A 20,748-nucleotide genomic window follows, 5' to 3' on the forward strand; every position below is an offset into this window, starting at 1 on the left:
TTTATCTCATGTTATAAAATATTCAAGCATATAATATAGTACTAACATATAGACTCAAATTATTATTACGGGTAGTATAATCATAAAGTTATATCCTTAAAATTATTAAGGCAAATATATTGTTTTGGCACTTTCAATGGATCCGATGTCTACTATATATTTGACCTCTCCTTTTCAACTTGAATTTTTGAAGTGCCCTCCAGTGTGTAGAGAAAGAAGCACATTTGCCCTCTTCTATCCCGTGTTCTCAGGTTCACTTGAGCCTCTGGTACGAGCTTCCTGGGCTGGGAGCTCATCACTGCCAATGAAGAGAATGGGCAGCTTTGTACCTCCCACAGGACCACTCCTGGGTAGAGCGAGGGACCCCAGGAACATCTACTCAGATGTGCAAAAAGGTCATGTTTTCTTGAGCTTCTCTGTGTCTTTCCCCTCCAACATTTCAGCACCACAGAAAGACAGCTCACTCACTCCCAGGGCTATTAACTACTCTGCCTTGTTATTTTCTCCTAAGGCAGCAATTACCAGTTTATAGTCCTTTTTTTTTTTTTTTTTGTAAGAGATTGGAGAAGATAGTACCTATCTTTCTTAACTACAAATGTGAGGAGACGTTGTTATTAAATGTTCATAGTTTTAACCTGAAATTTAAACATGACCATGTAAAAACACCTTATTCTTCTGTGAGCTTGTCTCTAGACTAGCTGTCACAGGAAGGATGAGTAAATAGAGGACAGTGGGTAGGAGGTGAGCGAGGGCTTTCACACTCATGACTGTTTCATCGGCTTTCTACCCACCCTTGTCCAAGGGTGCAGGGAGATGGACGGTAGATCAGCACTGCCCAGCCTCTCGGAATTGAGGTGAAGGAAACTGCAGCAGACTTTTCCATAGTATGTAATATGCTGAATTTAAGTACCTGAAAAGCCAATTTGGTTAAAACTCTGGCATTTCAACAAACTAACCCATTTTAAAATGAATAATTTGCACCTGACAGGGTTTCTGGATTGAGTTCCTCCTATTACGAACGATGACGCTGCTAATCAGAGTGTCACATGACTCATGGAAAGTCATGCAGGTAATTACTCTACAGCCATGTTGAATTTTCCTCTGGGTCTATGCTTGGAATACTGAGCACAAGAGAGACATGTCCCCTTCTTGGGTCCATGGAATCCTCATGGGCCATTGAATGCTGACCTCTCTTCTTTGGTGAATTCCATGGAATTAATGAAGTCCAAGGGCCTGGTCTGATTGTCCACCAACAATTATTTCAGGGATATGGTAGTGATACCTCCCCTTTCTTCAGCAGTTTGCAGAGGATGAGGTGGTTGGGACATCTTTATTTTGAGCCATTGTCAGGACGTGTTAATAATTAGCATGAGCTAAATTCAGAAGCAAAATACTTAAGCTATGGGAGCAGAAATACCTATTTTTGAATCCTAGGTCCACCCCTTCCAACTCTTTGGCCTAGGATATGGCACTTAATTTCCGAATCTCAGTTTTCTATGTTGTTGTAAAATAAATGGAACTAATGATACCAAAACAAGTTGTGAATATTAATCAATAATGAAATAATATAAGTGAGATTGGCCAGCACAGTTACACAGGCTTTAGTTTTATCCTTTTTTCTCTCTCTCTCTTTCCATCCTGCCTCTCCTGACCCCTGCTTATACAGTGAGGCAGGAACATCACAGCTTTTTGAGGCAAATGATGTTGTTGAGAAATCCTGGTCCTATCACTTCACAATAAGTCAACCTTAAGAACATTAGTTAACATCCATGAAACTTATGTATACATTCATAAAATATCTATATAATAAGCATTTAACTGCATTATTTTTGTCAGGATTAAATGAAGAAATGCAAGGATATGCCAGGAACGTGGAAAGCATTCTCATTACTTAGCTTTCGTTAGCATACTCACCTTTATCATTTCCATTTTATATATACACACAATTTTCTTTTCTTTTAAACTCACCTTGAGAAAATCTAGAATAAATACACACCTTCAGATTCTACAGAACACCTTGATTTTGATGTTCTTCAATTATTACCTTTTTGTGAGTTTTCTATTATTGGTAGCTGCTTTCCAGTGGTAAATGGAGGCAGTGTATTTGTTATATATGACTTCCTTGGCTGTCATGCTTTCATATTTGTTGAGATAAAAGAAAAAAAGGACCTTCAGAGTGATATAAACTTTTGGTTAGAAGGAAATACAAGGATTTCAGAATTCCCAATTGACTTGATTTTTTCCCCAGTCCTTTCTAGAACTTTGAACACTATATTTAAAATATATTTGAAAAAGTATCCCATTTAGAATAATAATTTGATTTTGATTTTGATGAAGACCAAATATTCTGAGATCCAAGAAATCAGAAGAACTAGTGGTTCAGTTGACTTGCCCATTCTATGAAATCAGCTGGTTTTAATTCATCCATAAACCTTACTTGTTGGGATATTACCAAGATGATGAAATAGTCTCCATACTCGTTCTTATAAAACAAATCAGTAAGATGCTGTTAATAATAACTTAGGGAAATAATACAGATGCAATTAACATTAAAACTAACAAATGTATTCTGTTGTACAGTTGTCAAAAATCTATTATGACTACATGAAGTGTATAATCCAGCAGAGCTTTCTACATTTTTTAATCCCCAAAGTAGAATTTCCAAAAAAGATAACTATTAAGTGGGTTTTAGAATATTAAGCGTACTTTTGAAAGATGAAATGTGAATATATATTGAAAATAAAGTTTTTGGCAGTTCATTCCCAAAGGAAACATAAAACTCTAAAGTGCCCATTAGTTGTGTAATACTAAAATAAACCTATCCCCATTTTCCAAAATTTTATCAATAACCATGCAGCTGTGAACTGCAAATGCTAAATTAAATCAATATGTTGGAAGAAAAGGAGTTGATGATGGATCTAATCACTGAGTATTTAAATGGTATCTGATCTGAGGGAAAAGAAAGGGGGGCAAGAAAAAAATCATAGAGAATTCACATTTATTACCTAGGGCAAGCTAGTGGCGTTAAGGAGCATATTCTGTAAAATAACATGAAAATGAGCTTAAATATCTTGCCTACAGTTCGTTATTGCCACTTCTCATCTTGTCTAGAGGATAATGTTCTGGATTTGCATTTACATTACTGCAGACTAATCTGCTGCACACATAATTCTGATAAATTCAAGGTCTTCCAAGGTCTTAGTGCTATGATTGAGGGCTATGAAGTGATTGATACATACTGCAGGTTGGTTTCAAGTGCTAAAATACCAAGAGCCACTGTTTTTAAAAATACTCCAACATTTAACTCTTAAGTTAAATACCTGCCAAGAATGGTTAAAGTTGTGAAAAAATATATATAAAAAGTGAACTCTGAGAGCTTGAGAAAGATTAAAAAAAAAAACTAAGGAATTTGGCAAGAAGAAAATAGCACACATGATAGTTGAAATAAAAACCAGAGGGGACACAAAAAATGAAGTGAAATGATAGAACAGAATCAAACTTAACCTATCATCATATTAAGGGTTAATGAATTAAACATAACAGTTACAAGTCGGAGATTGTCAAGGTGAAATAAAAAAAAATACCCATAACTATGAAAGAAGCACTTTAAATAGAAATTCACATTTAGGTTAAGGTAAATTTCTAGAAAAAGACACTACTGCAAACAGTTACAAGTCTGGGATAGCCATATCAATATCAGATAAAATAGGTGCCATGACAAACTGCATTATAATAGCAAGTGAGAAATGATTCATGATGATCAAAGGATCTGTTCATAAGGAAAACATAAAAATCATAAAACATATGTGGCTAAAAATAGAACTTCAAAATGCATAAAGGAAAAATGACAGAATTAAAGGGATTTCATTTAGTGCACTTCACCATCATGGTTGGAGATGTCAGTATTTCCATTTTCAACAACTGATGAAAGATTAGAGAAAAACAACCATGAAAGCAGAAATGGTCTAAGCAAAACTTCAATGGCCTTTCCCAAATTGATGCTTATGGACACTGTGTCCTAGAAGAACAGAACACAAACTTTCCTAAGAGCTTATGGTGTGTTCACCAAGACAGATCATACGTCAAGCTATAAAAACACAGACCCATAAATTTAAAAGATTGAAATCATACAGGTTATATTCTCTGCCCATTATGGCATGAAGTTAAAATAAATAGTATGCGGTATCTAGGAAAACACCAAATACCTGAAAATGAAATAAAACACTTCTAAATAATATTTGGGGTAAGAAATAAACCATAAGATAAACTCAAAAATATTTTAAATTAAATGATAAAGAAAACATAATTTTAAAATTTGTAGGATGCAGATAAAACAGTGCTTTGAGAGTTTCAGCTGTGCAAAGTAAATTACTTTTGGATACAATAATCTTTTGAAATGCTCGGTGATTCCTGTTTATTAGTTTCATCTGATCCCTGAACTCTCAGTTTCCTTTAGAATATTTTTGCATCATAGTTATTCTTGTTTATTGCTTTTATTCTTTAAATACTTTCAAAAGATTGTTGATACATTCTGTGTATCTATGCTATCATTTGACAGGCATAGGTAAATGGAGGGATATCTTCTCAATTTTTATTATTAGAGAAGTTGTAGGTTTACAGAGCAATCATGCCTTAACTACAGGAATCCCATATACCACCCCACCACCAACACCTTGCATTAGTGTGTGTCATGGTTAGGGACAGGTGTCAACTTGGCCAAGTTGTGGTACCTGTTCGTCTGATTGGGCAAGCGCTGGCCTGTCTGTTGCAATGAGGCCATTTCATAGGATTAGGTCATGATCACATCAGCTACATCCACAGCTGATTCCATTTGTAATCAGCCAAAGGGGAGTGTCTTCTGCAATTAGTGATGCTAAATCCAATCATGGGAAGCCTTTTAAGGAGGACTCAGAGGAGACAGGTTCCATTCCTGCTTTGGCTGGTGAGCCTCTCCTGTGGAGTTCGTCCAGGCCATCCATTGGAGTCATCGGCTTTGCAGCCTGCCCTGTGGATTTTGGACTCTGCGTTCCTATGGTCACGTGAGACACTTTCATAAATTTTATATTTGCAAGTGTTCCCTGTTGGTTCTGTTTCTCTAGAGAACCCTAACTAATACAGTGTGGAACACTTGTTACAATTAATGAGAACACATTTTTATAATTGGACTATTAACCTAGGGTCCCTGTTTGTGTAGCATAGTTCCATGGATTTGTAAAAATAATTTCTATTTGTTACCTTATGTTCTAGTTTGCTAGCTGCTGGAATGCAATATGCCAGAAACAGAATGACTTTTCAAAAGGGGGATTTAATAAGTTGCTAGTTTACAGTTCTAGGGCTGAGAAAATGTCCCAATCACAAGTCTATAGGAATGTCCAATCAAAGGAATCCAGGGAAAGATACCTTGGTTCAAGAAGGCCGATGAAGTTCAGGGTTTCTCTCTCAAGTAAGAAGGCACATGGTGAACACAGTCACGGTTTCTCTCTCTCATCTGGAAGGGCACATGGTGAACACGGCATCATCTGCTAGCTTCTTCTCCTGGCTTCCTGCTTCATGAAGCTCCCTGGGAGGCATTTCCCTTCTTCATCTCCAAAGATCGCTGGCTGGTGGACTCTCATGGCTATGTTGTTCTTCTCTGGCTCTCTCTGAATCACTCTCATTCTCCAAAATGTTTCTTCTTTTATAGAACTCCAGAAACTTCTCAAAACCCACCCAAGTGAGTGGAGACATGTCATCATCTAATCCAGTTTAACAACTACTCTTGATTAAATCACATCTCCAGGGTGATGATCTGATTATAGTTTCAAACATTCGGTATTGAATAGGGATTATTCTACCTTTATGAAATGGGATTTTGATTAAAACATGGCTTTTCTAGAGTCCATACATCATTTCAAACCAGCACGCCTTACACACAAATCTAACATTTCCCCTATAATCACACTCATATATGTATTTACGTGCTGTTACTTAATGTTCACACTGCTGTGCTACCATCATCACTATTCATTTCCTACCATATATCTATCATTCCAAATAGGAATTTTAAGCCTTAACTTCCCATTCCCTATCTCTGCTCCATCCTCTGGTAACTAACATTCTCGATTTGTACTTTTAGGAGTTTGCTTATTGTAATTGTTTCAAATCAGTGAGAGCATACAATATTTGTCCTATTGTGTGGCGTTGCTCACGCAACGTGATATCTCCATTGTCCGTCCATGTTGTTGCATGTTTCAGGACTTCTTTTTTACAGTGGAATGATATTCCATCGTATGTGTATACTAGGCTTTATTTATCCATTCCTTTGTTGATGGACCCTTCAGTTGCTTCCATTGTTTGGCAATTTTGAATAATGCTGCTATGTACACGGCTGTGCAAGTATCTGTTCAAGTCCCTGCTTTCCATTCTTCTCGGTATATATGTAGTAATAGGATTGCCAGGTCATATGGTAATTCTATACTTAGCTTCCTTAGGAACTGCCAATCTGTCTCCCACAGTGGCTGCACCATTTTACATTGCTACCAGTAATAAATAAGTGTTCCTGTTTCTCTACATCCTCTCCAATGCTTGTTACTTTTCATTTTTTAATAGCAACCATGCTAATGTTTGTAAATGGTACCTCAGTTTTGATTTGTATTTCCCATTTCATGTGAGCATCTTTTCGTGTGCCTTCTGGCCATTTGTATACATTCTTTGGAGAGATGTCTATTCAAGACTTTTGCCTGTTTTTAAATTGGGCTGTCTTTTTGTCGTTAAGTTGAAGGATTTCTTTATGTATTCTGAATATTAAACCCTTATTGGATATATAGTTTCCAAATATTTTTCCCATAATGTAAGTTGTCATCTTATTTTCATGATAAAGTTCTTTGAGGCACATTTTTTTTTTTTTTTTTTTTTTTAAAGAGAGAGGGAGGAAGGGAAGGAAAGACAGAGAGAAGGAAGGAAGGATAGAAGGAAGGAAAGGAAACATCTTTAAACATTTTCTTGTTTTATTGTATTTTGTTTGTTTTTGTTTGTTTTTTACATGGGCTGGGGCCGGGAATCGAACCGAGGTCCTCCGGCATGGCAGGCAAGTACTTTGCCCGCTGAGCCACCGCGGCCCGCCCGAGGCACATTTTTTTTTAATTTGATAAGATCGCATTTATTTATTTTTCTTTGTTGCTTGTGCTTTGGGTATAAAGTCTAAGAAATTATTGCCTGACGCAAGGTCCCGAAGATGTTTCCCTATGTTTTCTTCTACAAGTTTGATAGTTCTAATCCTTAGGTCTTTGATCCATTTTGAGCTGATTTCTGTATATTGCATGAGGTAAGGGTCCTTCTCTCTCTCTCTCTCTCTCTCTCTCTCTCTCTCTCTGTTTTTTTTTTTTTTTTTTATAAATGGAGATCTACTTTTTCCAGCACCATTTTTTGGAGAGAGTTTTCTTTCCCAATTGAGTGGTCTTTGCCACCTTCTCTAAAATTACTTGGCCATAAATGTGAGGGTTGATTTCTGAGCTCTCCATTCTATTCCATTGATTGCATGTCTCATCTTGTGCCATGCTGTTTTGATTACTGTAGTTTTGTAATAACTTTTAAAGTCAGGAAGTGTGAGTCTTCCAACTTCATTCTCCATTTTCAAGATGTCTTTTGCTATTCAGGAGCCCTTATTCTTCCATATAAATTTGATAACTGGCATTTCCATTTCTGCAAAGAAAGTTGTTGGAATTTTTATTGGAATTTCATTTAATCTATAGATTGTTTTGGGTAGGACTGAGATTTTAACTACGTTGTCTTCCAATCCATGAACATGGAATGTCTTTCCATTTATTTAGGTCTTTGATTTCTTTTAGAAGCATTTTGTAGTTTTCTGTGTACAAGTCCTTTACATCTCTTCTGAGGTTTTAAAGGTCATTTGTCTAAAAGCCTCTTTCCTGAAACGATGCCTGGCCTTGGACACAGAGTCGGTATAAGCTGGGCTGCCCTGCACAAGGCAGCCTGCAGCTGGACACAGTGACAAAACAAAGCAGACTTTAGAGCACTTTTGTGTATTTCACACACAAATGTGCATTCTAAAAACAGAGAAGGAATGTTTTATATTTGGAAAATGCCATATAAAATAAAAGGGCAATGTAATCCCTTTTCATTTTACATATCAACATTCTTGTTTTGAAGTAACCTTTCGTTTGGGCCCATTCCTAGCTTCATGTCCAGGACTTGCTCAGCCTTTCTGCTGACGTGAGTCAGACTTTCCTCTCCAGGAGAAACAGCTTCCTTGACACTGGATGACAAGACACTGATGGTGTTCAGCTAACACAGGGTAAGACTGCATACATCAAATGCAGTTTCTCGAATCACATTTAATAAAATGTTCTTTGCTTAATGTTAATATACTTTATTTTAGCTTAGAAAATTAAGGCAACAAGAGGGGAAAGAGACACATCAGTAATAGTGTAGCAAGTGCAAATTTCAGCTTAATCTCCTTGGTTGAGAGAGCAGAGCCTTCTTGGAGGCTAGGAGAAGAGCAAAGTCACAGAAGAGGACCTGGTGCTGTCCAGAAGCGCTGCCATCTGACAGTGCCCTAACTGGAAATTCTCTCGTTTTTTCTCCAACTATTCAGATTTTCACAATTCCTCGAGAACCGACAGTTTATGCTGTTGTCAACTGTATTTTAATCTAATCCTCACATGTTGTGTATAGAGGTCTTGTCTCTTGAATTAGGTTGACTTCAGAGGCTCAGATTATATATCACAGGGAATACACGCAGTTCTCTCCCACAAAATGGTGTGAAGGAAAGGCCTTTTGATTAATGAGCCTAAATCTAGGCTGTGTCTGCATGGAAGCATCAGTTTGAATATTTCCCGGTAATCTCATAAGTATGTGTTTTAATATTCATACAATGATTTTAATTCATTATGGTTTTTGCTCTTTGAATGACCTGCAAATCATTGAAGCTTATACTGCCTTCATGTGTCAACATCATCTTTCTGGTTGATTGTCCATTGCCATCTTTGACATATCATTCAATATTTGGTACATTATAATAATTAATACACCTTGATAAAATGCACATTTCCCTTTGAAATTAAATGCGTTAATAACATTTGATAAGAGAACCTAGTGATGAAAACATAATGCCTTCTTAGCAAGAGTCATAAAAAAATGAATTCCATTCAAAATCATGAATGGAATTCAACACATATATCATCAGTTTTTTTTTTTAATAACAAGATTATATAGGGAATTCCTGGCATGCTTGTGAAAGCAGGCCTTCTATATTCTAGAATAGAAAAGGTTCGCTAAAATTATGTTCACACTACTCAAAATTCAGATTTGTAGACAAAGCTTATTTCACTTTATATTTTGTAACTCTAGAGAAAATGGATGAGTCACATGTAAGAACAATCTTCACAATTAGTTTGGATCCAAAACCTGGAAAGTTTCCATATACACAAAATTGGGATAATAATACAAACTTCTCAATGTTTTGGGTAGAATTAATATGTGTTCTTTTGCTCAAATTTAATGTTTCATCAAAGAGAGTGACTTTGGTGAGCCTCTTGGAATTTTGGCTACACAATTAAACTGACAAAGTTTAAAACACATAGGAAAATGCACATAGAAACATATAAATAAGGTAAAGTGGAAGCATCTAGAGTGACACTTGTTACTTCCTTTAGGAGATATGAAATCTGAGGGGTGAATTTGGCCCAATGGTTTTCTTACGATAATACTTATTTATGATCCATATACCATAATGAATCACACACTGCAAATTCAGCAACAACTAAATTCTTTTTGGGAAGTGAGCATTATACTACATAAACGATGCAGCTCACTATAGGTAGAGATAGTATTTATAATGACAGTAATAATTATAAAAGCTATAATTAATTGAAGCAAATCTTTAAAATTAGAATTCTGATATTATGTATGGCTTCTGATTTTGATGGATAGTGAGCAAACATTGGATTGGATAACCAATTTAAATTAAAAAGTAATTCGTATTTGGCCAAGTTAACTTAATTCATTATTTAGGAAATGTTTTCATGTGAGGAAAAACATTTATACGTAGCATTTGTGATGGTCAGTTTCTATTGTCAACTTGGACAGGTGTATTCATTTGTTAAACTGCTGGAATGCAGTATACCAGAAATGGAATGGCTTTATAAAGGGAATTTAGTAAGTTACAAGTTTATAGTTCTAAACCTATGAAAATGTCCAAACTAAGAAATCCATGGAAAGATACCTTAATTCAAGTAAGGCTGTTGGGCCTGGAACATGTCTGTTGGCTGGGAAGGCACGTGGATGGCACCTGCTGATTCTTTGCTCCTGGGCTCCGTTGCTTTCAGCCTTTCTTCCTGTGCTTCTCTAGGGCTGGCTTTCATCTCTTGACTTCTCTTGCCTCTCTCCAGCTTCTGGCTTGCTTACCATCTCATGGGACGGCACATGGCAATGTCTGCTGGGCTCCAAGCATCTCCAAACATTCGTGTCTCTGTTCTCTGAACAAAGAACAGAACAGAACAGCTTCTCAAGCAACTGCTCTCCAAGTGTTTGCAATAGTGCTCTCTGTCAGCTCTCTCTAAAATGTTTCCTCTTTGAAAGGACTCCAGTAAACGAATCAAGACCCACTTGGAATGGGTGGAGTCACATCTCCATCTAATCAAAAGTTCATACCCACAATTGGCTGTCCCACATCTCCATGGAGATAATCTAATCAAAAGTTCCATACAGCCCTATTGAATCAGGATTAAAAGAAATGGCTGCACCCACAAGACTGGATCAGGATTAAGACATGGCTTTTCTAAGATATATAATGTTTTCACATTGGCACACCATGTGATGGTGCCCATTTGTCTGGTGAGACAAGCCCTGGCCTACCCATTACTGCAAAGATAATTCATGGCTGGTTGATAAACCAGAAGACTGGCTTATTAAATCATCAGTCAGTTGATTGCAGCTGTGGCTGATTACATCTACACTCAACTAAGGGCATCTCCCCCACAAATGAGACAGTTGGGTTTGATCTAATTGTTTGAAGACTTTTAAGGGAAAAGAGAGAGTTTTCACTGCTTCTTCAGCCAGCGAGTCTTTCCTGTGGAGTGGGTTGCAACCCTTCACTGGAGTTGCCAGCTCACATCCTGCCCTAAACATTTTAGACCCTTACATCCCCATGGTTGCATGAAGCATTTTTATAAATCTTATATTTACAGATCTCTCCTTTTGTTCTGTTTCTCCAGAGAACCCTGATGTATTAGTGTTTTAGCTTGGTAGTGCTGCCAGAATACAAAATATCAGCAATGCATAGATTTTTTTTAATAAAGGGGATTTATTAAGTTACAAGTTTACAGCTCAAAGGCCTTAAAATGTCCAAACTAAAGTATCAAGAAAAAGATACTTTAACTTCAAAGAATGATCGATGTCTGTCACATGGGACAGGGACATCTGCTCATCCTTGTTCCTGGTTCCATTGCTTCCAGCTTCTGATTCCAGTGGTTTCCTCCTAAGTGTCTGTGAGCCCTGACTTAGCTGCTCTGGGACACAACTCTGGGTTTTGTCTCTTAGCTTAGCATCTCATGAAAGGCACCTGGCAACATCTGCTGGGCTCTGGCTCCTGTCTAGTTTCTGTCTGCTCTCTCAGCTCCTGGCATCTCCTGGGCTTCTGCACTTTCAAACGTCTGCATCTAAGCTTTCTCCTAAATGTTTCCCTGTAGAGGCAGTTTTAAGGACTCCAGTATATTTAGCAAGGCCTGCCTTGAATGGGCAGAGTCATATTTTCATCTAATCACAAGGTCACACCCACAACTGGGTGTGTCACTTCTCCATGAAAGCAACCTATCCACCCTACGATATGAATCACAATTATAGAACACGGTTATGCCCACAATATTGGACCAAGACTGAAAGGACATAGCTCTTCTGGGGTACACAACAGTTTCAAACCAGAACACATAGTATAAAGTGTCCTGGATGATCAAATATGTACACTGACCACTCCTCTTAAAAATTAAAATATTTCTCTCCTTCACTGCTTTCCCACAATGCTAACTGACTTTGATTTCTCTTTTCCTTGCTTTTTTATTATAATTCGAACATACATTTATATATACTGAATCAATATATTATTAAATTATATATGTTAATGTTTGTATATAAATTTTGTATGTTAATAGTATGATGCCATGGGTACTGTTTGAATTTTTCTGCCAATTACTTTGTATTTTTAGCATTATGTTTGGGAATTTCACACATATACCTACTTCTAGCTCTCATTTAGTTATCGTCAGTGCAATAGAGCCTTGCACAGAATGAATGCATCAAGTGCATTGCTTCCTTCACCCAAACATGTGGGTTATTTTGGGGGTTTGCATTAAAACCAATGCTGCAATGATTTTCGTGCAAATGTCTTTTGATTCCCATTTAAGAGATTCTCTTGGGTAGTTTCCTGAGTTTGAAAATGCTTGGTCATAAATATGCATGTCTTCCAAATTACTTAAATAATGTGAGTGTCTTCAAAAATGTGTATCGTCATTGGTCATGTCAAGGATATTTCCATAGCTGCCTGTCTTTACTCACACTTGGTATTTTCAGATGGGCCACATTTTACTACATGGAAAACTGTATTTCATTAAGGTTTTAAGTAGCTTTTCCCAAATTACTGATGTGGGTGGTCACATTTTATGTGTTTATTGACCACTCCCATTACCTTTTCCAAGAAATGACTGTTCATATCTTTTGCACATTTTATGTTTTAAATTTGTCTTGATGGTCCAAGACTTTTTTATTTATTTCTTTCCTCTTTCATCTATTGAGTTTTTGACATATTATTATGTATTTTTCCCATGTCATTTTTTTCTCTTGGTTTGTTTTTGTCTCTTGTTATTAACAAATTGTTTTGCTGTAGATAAAGTTCTAGGTAAGTAGCTCTAATTCCAGCATGGAGCACTGTTTAAGAGAATGCTAAACTCTCCTAATTATATTTTATGTATCTCTTAAATACTTCTTTACTTTCTGTTTCCCTGTATCTTTATACTGCATTATGTATAATTTCATAAGTATATCTTGTGTTCAATTATTTTTAATCTATCATTCAATCTCCACCATTGACTTTTATTTCAATTATCATTTTTTCTCCTCTTTTTTTATTGTGAAATACAACATATATACAAAAAAGCAATACATTGCCAAGTATATTTTAACAAGCCATTATACAACAGGTTTTAAAGTTTGGAATGGGTTACAGTTTCACAATTTTTCAGTTTTTTTCTTCTAACTGCTCTAAGATACTGGAGACCAACAGAAATATCAATATAATGATTCAGCAGTAATATTCATTTGTTAAATCCTATTTTCTCTGTATAACTCCACCATCACCTTTGATCTTTCTCCCACTCTTTAGGGGTATTTGGGCTATACCTATTCTAACTTTTTCATGTTGGAAGGGACTATTGATAATATGGGATAGGGGCATAGAACTAGGTGATGTTCTGGAAAGGCTGGCCTCTCTGAATTTCAGGATCTATCTGGAAGTTGTAGGTTTCTGGAAAGTTACCTTAATGCATGGAACCTCTGTAGAATCTTATATAATATCCCAGGTATTCTTTAGGATTGGCAGGATGGTTTTAGTTGGAGTCTGGCAAGTTATGATAGGTAGCAATGTCTAACTGAAGCTTGCATAAGAGTAACCTCCAGTGTAGCTTCTCAGCTTTATTTGAAAGGCCACTGATACTTTATTTAGTCATTTTTTTTAGAATTTTAACATTTTTTATTGTATAGTATAACATTTATACAAAGCAAAGAAATGAAAAAGCAATAGTTTTCAAAGCATTGTTCAACTTGTGGTTACAGGACAGATCCCAGAGTTTGTTATGGGCTACCATACGATCTTCTCAAATTTTTTCTTCTAACTGCTCCAGAAAATACAAGGCTAGATGGCTTAAATACTTTTTTTTTTTTCAGCTTCATTCAGTGTTTTAACATGATTACTTTACAATTAGGTATTATTGTGCTGTCCATTTTTGAGTTTTTGTATCTAGTCCTGTTGCACAGTCTGTATCCCTTCAGCTTCAATTACCCATTGTCTTACCCTGTTTCTAACTCCTGCTGAACTCTGTTACCAATGACATATTTCAAGTTTATTCTCGAATGTCCGTTCACATCAGTGGGACCATACAGTATTTGTCCTTTAGTTTTTGGCTGGATTCACTCAGCATAATATTCTCTAGGTCCATCCATGTTATTACATGGTTCATAAGTTTATCTTGTCTTAAAGCTGCATAATATTCCATCGTATGTATATACCACAGTTTGTTTAGCCACTCTTCTGTTGATGGAGATTTTGGCTGTTTCCATCTCTTTGCAATTGTAAATAACGCTGCTATAAACATTGGTGTGCAAATGTCCGTTTGTGTCTTTGCCCTTAAGTCCTTTGAGTAGATACCTAGCAATGGTATTGCTGGGTCGTATGGCAATTCTATATTCAGTTTTTTGAGGAACCGCCAAACTGCCTTCCACAGTGGTTGCACCCTTTGATATTCCCACCAACAGTGGATAAGTGTGCCTCTTTCTCCGCATCCTCTCCAGCACTTGTCATTTTCTGTTTTGTTGATAATGGCCATTCTGGTGGGTGTGAGATGATATCTCATTGTGGTTTTGATTTGCATTTCTCTAATGGCCAGGGACATTGAGCATCTCTTCATGTGCCTCTTGGCCATCCGTATTTCTTCTTCTGGTAGGTGTCTGTTCAAGTCTTTTTCCCATTTTGTAATTGGGTTGGCTGTCTTTTTGTTGTTGAGTTGAACAATCTCTTTATAAATTCTGGATACTAGACCTTTATCTGATATGTCGTTTCCAAATATTGTCTCCCATTGTGTAGGCTGTCTTTCTACTTTCTTGATGAAGTTCTTTGATGCACAAAAGTGTTTAATTTTGAGGAGCTCCCATTTATTTATTTCTTTCTTCAGTGCTCTTGCTTTAGGTTTAAGGTCCATAAAACCGCCTCCAGTTGTAAGATCCATAAGATATCTCCCAACATTTTCCTCTAACTGTTTTATGGTCTTAGACCTAATGTTTAGATCTTTGATCCATTTTGAGTTAATTTTTGTATAAGGTGTGAGATACGGGTCTTCTTTCATTCTTTTACTTATGGATATCCAGTTCTCTAGGCACCATTTATTGAAGAGACTGTGCTGTCCCAGGTGAGTTGGCTTGACTGCCTTATCAAAGATCAGATGTCCATAGATGAGAGGGTCTATATCTGAGCACTCTATTCGATTCCATTGGTTGATATATCTATCTTTATGCCAATACCATGCTGTTTTGACCACTGTGGCTTCATAATATGCCTTAAAGTCCGGCATCGCTAGACCTCCAGCTTCGTTATTTTTCCTCAAGATGTTTTTAGCAATTCGGGGCAACCTGCCTTTCCAGATAAATTTGCTTATTGGTTTTTCTAATTCTGAAAAATAAGTTGTTGGGATTTTGATTGGTATTGCATTGAATCTGTAGATGAGTTTAGGTAGGATTGACATCTTAATTATATTTAGTCTTCCAATCCATGAACACGGTATGCCCTTCCATCTATTTAGGTCTTCTGTGATTTCTTTTAGCAGTTTTTTGTAGTTTTCTTCATATAGGTTTTTTGTCTCTTTGGTTAAATTTATTCCTAGGTATTTTATTCTTTTAGTTGCGATTGTAAATGGGATTCGTTTCTTGATTTCTGCCTCAGCTTGTTCATTACTAGTGTATAGAAAAGCTACAGATTTTTGAATGTTGATCTTGTAGCCTGCTACTTTGCTGTACTCATTTATTAGCTCTAGTAATTTTATTGTGGATTTTTCTGGGTTTTCTACGTATAGTATCATATCGTCTGCAAACAGTGATAGTTTTACTTCTTCCTTTCCAATTTTGATGCCTTGTATTTCTTTTTCTTGCCTAATTGCTCTGGCTAGAACTTCCAACACAATGTTGAATAATAGTGGTGATAGTGGACATCCTTGTCTTGTTCCTGATCTTAGGGGGAAAGTTTTCAATTTTTCCCCATTGAGGATGATATTAGTTGTGGGTTTTTCATATATTCCCTCTATCATTTTAAGGAAGTTCCCTTGTATTCCTATCTTTTGAAGTGTTTTCAGCAGGAAAGGATGTTGAATCTTGTCAAATGCCTTCTCTGCATCAATTGAGATGATCATGTGATTTTTCTGCTTTGATTTGTTGATATGGTGTATTACATTAATTGATTTTCTTATGTTGAACCATCCTTGCATACCTGGGATGAATCCTACTTGGTCATGATGTATAATTCTTTTAATGTGTTGTTGGATACGATTTGCTAGAATTTTATTGAGGATTTTTGCATCTGTATTCATTAGAGAGATTGGTCTATAGTTTTCTTTTTTTGTAATATCTTTGCCTGGTTTTGGTATGAGGGTGATGTTGGCTTCATAGAATGAATTAGGTAGTTTTCCCTCCACTTCGATTATGTTGAAGAGTTTGAGGAGAGTAGGTACTAATTCTTTCTGGAATGTTTGATAGAATTCACATGTGAAGCCGTCTGGTCCTGGACTTTTCTTTTTAGGGAGCTTTTGAATAACTAATTCAATCTCTTTACTTGTGATTGGTTTGTTGAGGTCGTCTATTTCTTCTTGAGTCAAAGTTGGTTGTTCATGTCTTTCCAGGAACCTGTCCATTTCATCTAAATTGTTGTATTTATTAGCGTAAAGTTGTTCATAGTATCCTGTTATTACCTCCTTTATTTCTGTGAGGTCAGTAGTTATGTCTCCTCTTCCATTTCTAATCTTATTTATTTGCATCCTCTCTCTTCTTCTTTTAGTCAATCTTGCTAAGGGCCCATCAATCTTGTTGATTTTCTCATAGAACCAACTTCTGGTCTTATTGATTTTCTCTATTGTTTTCATGTTTTCAATTTCATTTATTTCTGCTCTAATCTTTGTTATTTCTTTCCTTTTGCTTGCTTTGGGATTAGTTTGCTGTTCTTTCTCCAGTTCTTCCAAGTGGACAGTTAATTCCTGCATTTTTGCCTTTTCTTCTTTTCTGATAAATGCATTTAGGGCAATAAATTTCCCTCTTAGCACTGCCTTTGCTGCGTCCCATAAGTTTTGATATGTTGTGTCTTCATTTTCATTTGCCTCTAGGTATTTACTAATTTCTCTTGCAATTTCTTCTTTGACCCACTTGTTGTTTAAGAGTGTGTTGTTGAGCCTCCATGTATTTATGAATTTTCTGGCACTCTGCCTATTATTGATTTCCAACTTCATTCCTTTATGATCCGAGAAAGTGTTGTGTATGATTTCAATCTTTTTAAATTTGTTAAGACTTGCTTTGTGACCCAGCATATGGTCTATCTTTGAGAATGATCCATGAGCACTTGAAAAAAAGGTGTATCCTGCTGTTGTGGGATGTAATGTCCTATAAATGTCTGTTAAGTCAAGCTCATTTATAGTAATATTCAGATTCTCTATTTCTTTATTGATCCTCTGTCTAGATGTTCTGTCCATTGATGAGAGTGGTGAATTGAAGTCTCCAACTATTATGGTATATGTGTCTATTTCCCTTTTCAGTGTTTGCAGTGTATTCCTCACGTATTTTGGGGCATTCTGGTTCGGTGCATAAATATTTATGATTGTTATGTCTTCTTGCTTAATTGTTCCTCTTAATAGTATATAGTGTCCTTCTTTGTCTCTTTTAACTGTTTTACATTTGAAGTCTAATTTGTTGGATATTAGTATAGCCACTCCTGCTCTTTTCTGGTTGTTATTTGCATGAAATATCTTTTCCCAACCTTTCACTTTCAACCTATATTTATCTTTGGGTCTAAGATGTTTTTCCTGTAGACAGCATATAGAAGGATCCTGTTTTTTAATCCATTCTGCCAATCTATGTCTTTTGATTGGGGAATTCAGTCCATTAACATTTAGAGTTATTACTGTTTGGATAATATTTTCCTCTACCATTTTGCCTTTTGTATTATATATGTCATATCTGACTTTCCTTCTTTCTACACTTTTCTCCATGCCTCTCTCTTCTGTCTTTTTGTATCTGACTCTAGTGCTTCCTTTAGTATTTCTTGCAGAGCTGGTCTCTTGGTCACAAATTCTCTCAGTGACTTTTTGTCTGAGAATGTTTTAATTTCTCCCTCATTTTTGAAGGACAATTTTGCTGGATATAGGAGTCTTGGCTGGCAGTTTTTCTCTTTTAGTAACTTAAATATATCATCCCACTGTCTTCTAGCTTCCATGGTTTCTGCTGAGAAATCTACACATAGTCTTATTGGGCTTCCCTTGTATGTGACAGATTGTTTTTCTCTCGCTGCTTTCAAGATCCTCTCTTTCTCTTTGACCTCTGACATTTTAACTAGTAAGTGTCTTGGGGAATGCCTATTTGTGTCTAATCTCTTTGGGGTGCGCTGCACTTCTTGGATCTGTAATTTTAGGTCTTTCATAAGAGTTGGGAAATTTTCAGTGATAATTTCTTCCATTAGTTTTTCTCCTCCTTTTCCCTTCTCTTCTCCTTCTGGGACACCCACTACACGTATATTTGTACGGTTCACATTGTTCTTGAGTTCCCTGATAGCTTGTTCAAATTTTTCCATTCTTTTCCGGATAGTTTCTGTTTCTTTTTGGAATTCAGATGTTTCATCCTCCAAATCACTAATTCTATCTTCTGTCTCTTTAAATCTGTCATTGTAGGTATCCATTGTTTTTTCCATCTTTTCTACTTTATCTTTCACTTCCATAAGTTCTGTGATTTGTTTTTTCAGTTTTTCTATTTCTTCTTTATGTTCGGCCCATGTCTTCTTCATGTCCTCCCTCAATTTATCGATTTCATTTTTGAAGAGGTTTTCCATTTCTGTTCGTATATTCAGCATTAGTTGTTTCAGCTCCTGTATCTCATTTGAACTATTTGTTTCTTCGTTTGACTGGGCCATATGTTCAATTTTCTGAGCGTGAGCCGTTATCTTCTGCTGGCGTCTGGGCATTTAGTCAGATTTCCCTGGGTGTTCGACCCCACAGGTTGAAAGATTTTTCTGCGCAATCTCTGGGTTCTGTTTTTATCCTGCCCAATAGGTGGCGCTCGTGGCACACGTTTGTCTACGGATTCCACCAGTGAAAGTTGCTGTGGGTCCTTTAACTCTGGAAAATTCTCGCCGTAGGGGAGGTTTGGCAGCCAAAGCGTCTTGGAAGAATGCCAGCCGGCCTGGGGTTCCAAATGCGGGGAGGGTCACCGGCCGCCGCAGCACAGGAGAGCGTCCGGCCGAATTAGCTAGTCGGCCCGGGGCGCCAAGTGTGGCGGGAGGGCACCAGCTGTCACAGCCCGGGAAAGTGCACTGTTCCCAGCTGGACGGGGGAGTCACGTGTTTGGAAGGGATCCCCCAGTCACTGTTCTCCGCAATCTGGGGATTTCCGACCCAACTATCTCAGTTGGTCCGGGGGGCCTCGCGTGGTGGGGGCACCAGCTGCCGCGGCCTAAGGGGACCGCCTGTCCAATTCTACCAGCTGGCCTGGGAAGGTGGAAGGGAAGGACTCCGGTCACTTGCCGTCCCACCCAGGAAAGCCCGTGCCCCTTGGTGATCTCACCGGAGCTGGTTCTCCCAGATAGTCAGCCGTTCTAGGATGGGGTACGCTGTCCCAGCCGTTCCAGGATGGGGTACGCTGTCCCTTTGATCTCCCTCGTGGCTCCGGGAGCTGCTCTGTATTATCTCCACTCCCCCTGCAGCTGTTCTGGAGGAGGAAAGGTGAGGGCGGCAAGGCTGTCGAGGCTGGTAGCGGAGCAGCCGGTGAAGGCGGGGAAGAGGGCACCGTGGTGGTTGGAGAGCCGCCGGAGCAGGAGGGGGAAGAGAGGGGAGAAGGAGGGCGGGCGGTTCGGCTGCTGCGGGGTGTGGGCGCCGCGCGGCGGGCTGGCGGAGAAAGAGCTTAAATACTTTTTTATCATCACAATCGACTTTTTTTCCTTCTTTTTTTTTTTGTGAAAAATGACTATATACAAAAAAGCTATAAATTTCAAAACACAGCACCACAATTAGTTGTAGAACATATTTCAGAGCTTGACATGGGTTACAATTTCACAGTTTTAGGTTTTTACTTCTAGCTGCTCTAAAATACTGGAAACTAAAAGAGATATCATTTTAATGATTCAGCACTCATATTCATTTGTTAAATCCTATCTTCTCTGTATAACTCCACCATCACCTTTGATCTTTCTGAAGGTAGATCTCTTTGGGGTCGTTTGGGCTATGGCAACTCTAAATTTTTGATATTGAAAGGGTCTATCACTAACATGGGGGAGGGAGATGGAACTATCTGATGTTCTGAGAAGCTGGACCCTCTAGGTTTCAGGACTTATCTGGACTAGGGACCATCTGGAGGTTTTAGTTTTCTGGAAAGTTACTCTAGTGTATGGAACCATTTATTATTTTAAATAATTTAGTGATAATTTTAATACTTTGCATATTGCATTTTAAATCCTTTTGGCTACTTTTTTTTTTTTTTTACACAGGCAGGCACTAGGAATCAAACCTGGGTCTCCGGCATGGCAGGTGAGAACTCTGCCAGTGAGCCACCGTGGTCCATCTCTTTTTGGCTATTTTTACAGCCTTTTTATCCATGATTTTTTCAAGTTAATCTTCATGTTTTTAATAATTTTATGTTTACATTCTATATATGATAATTCCTGCCGAAATTCTTGAGTTTATTTTCCTATATTGATATTAGCTATTTCTTAGTCTATTTTTTTAAATTCCTCAAGTTAATATTTTCC

Source organism: Tamandua tetradactyla, chromosome 4 (genome assembly GCF_023851605.1).
Source record: "Tamandua tetradactyla isolate mTamTet1 chromosome 4, mTamTet1.pri, whole genome shotgun sequence".
NCBI lineage: Eukaryota > Metazoa > Chordata > Mammalia > Pilosa > Myrmecophagidae > Tamandua > Tamandua tetradactyla.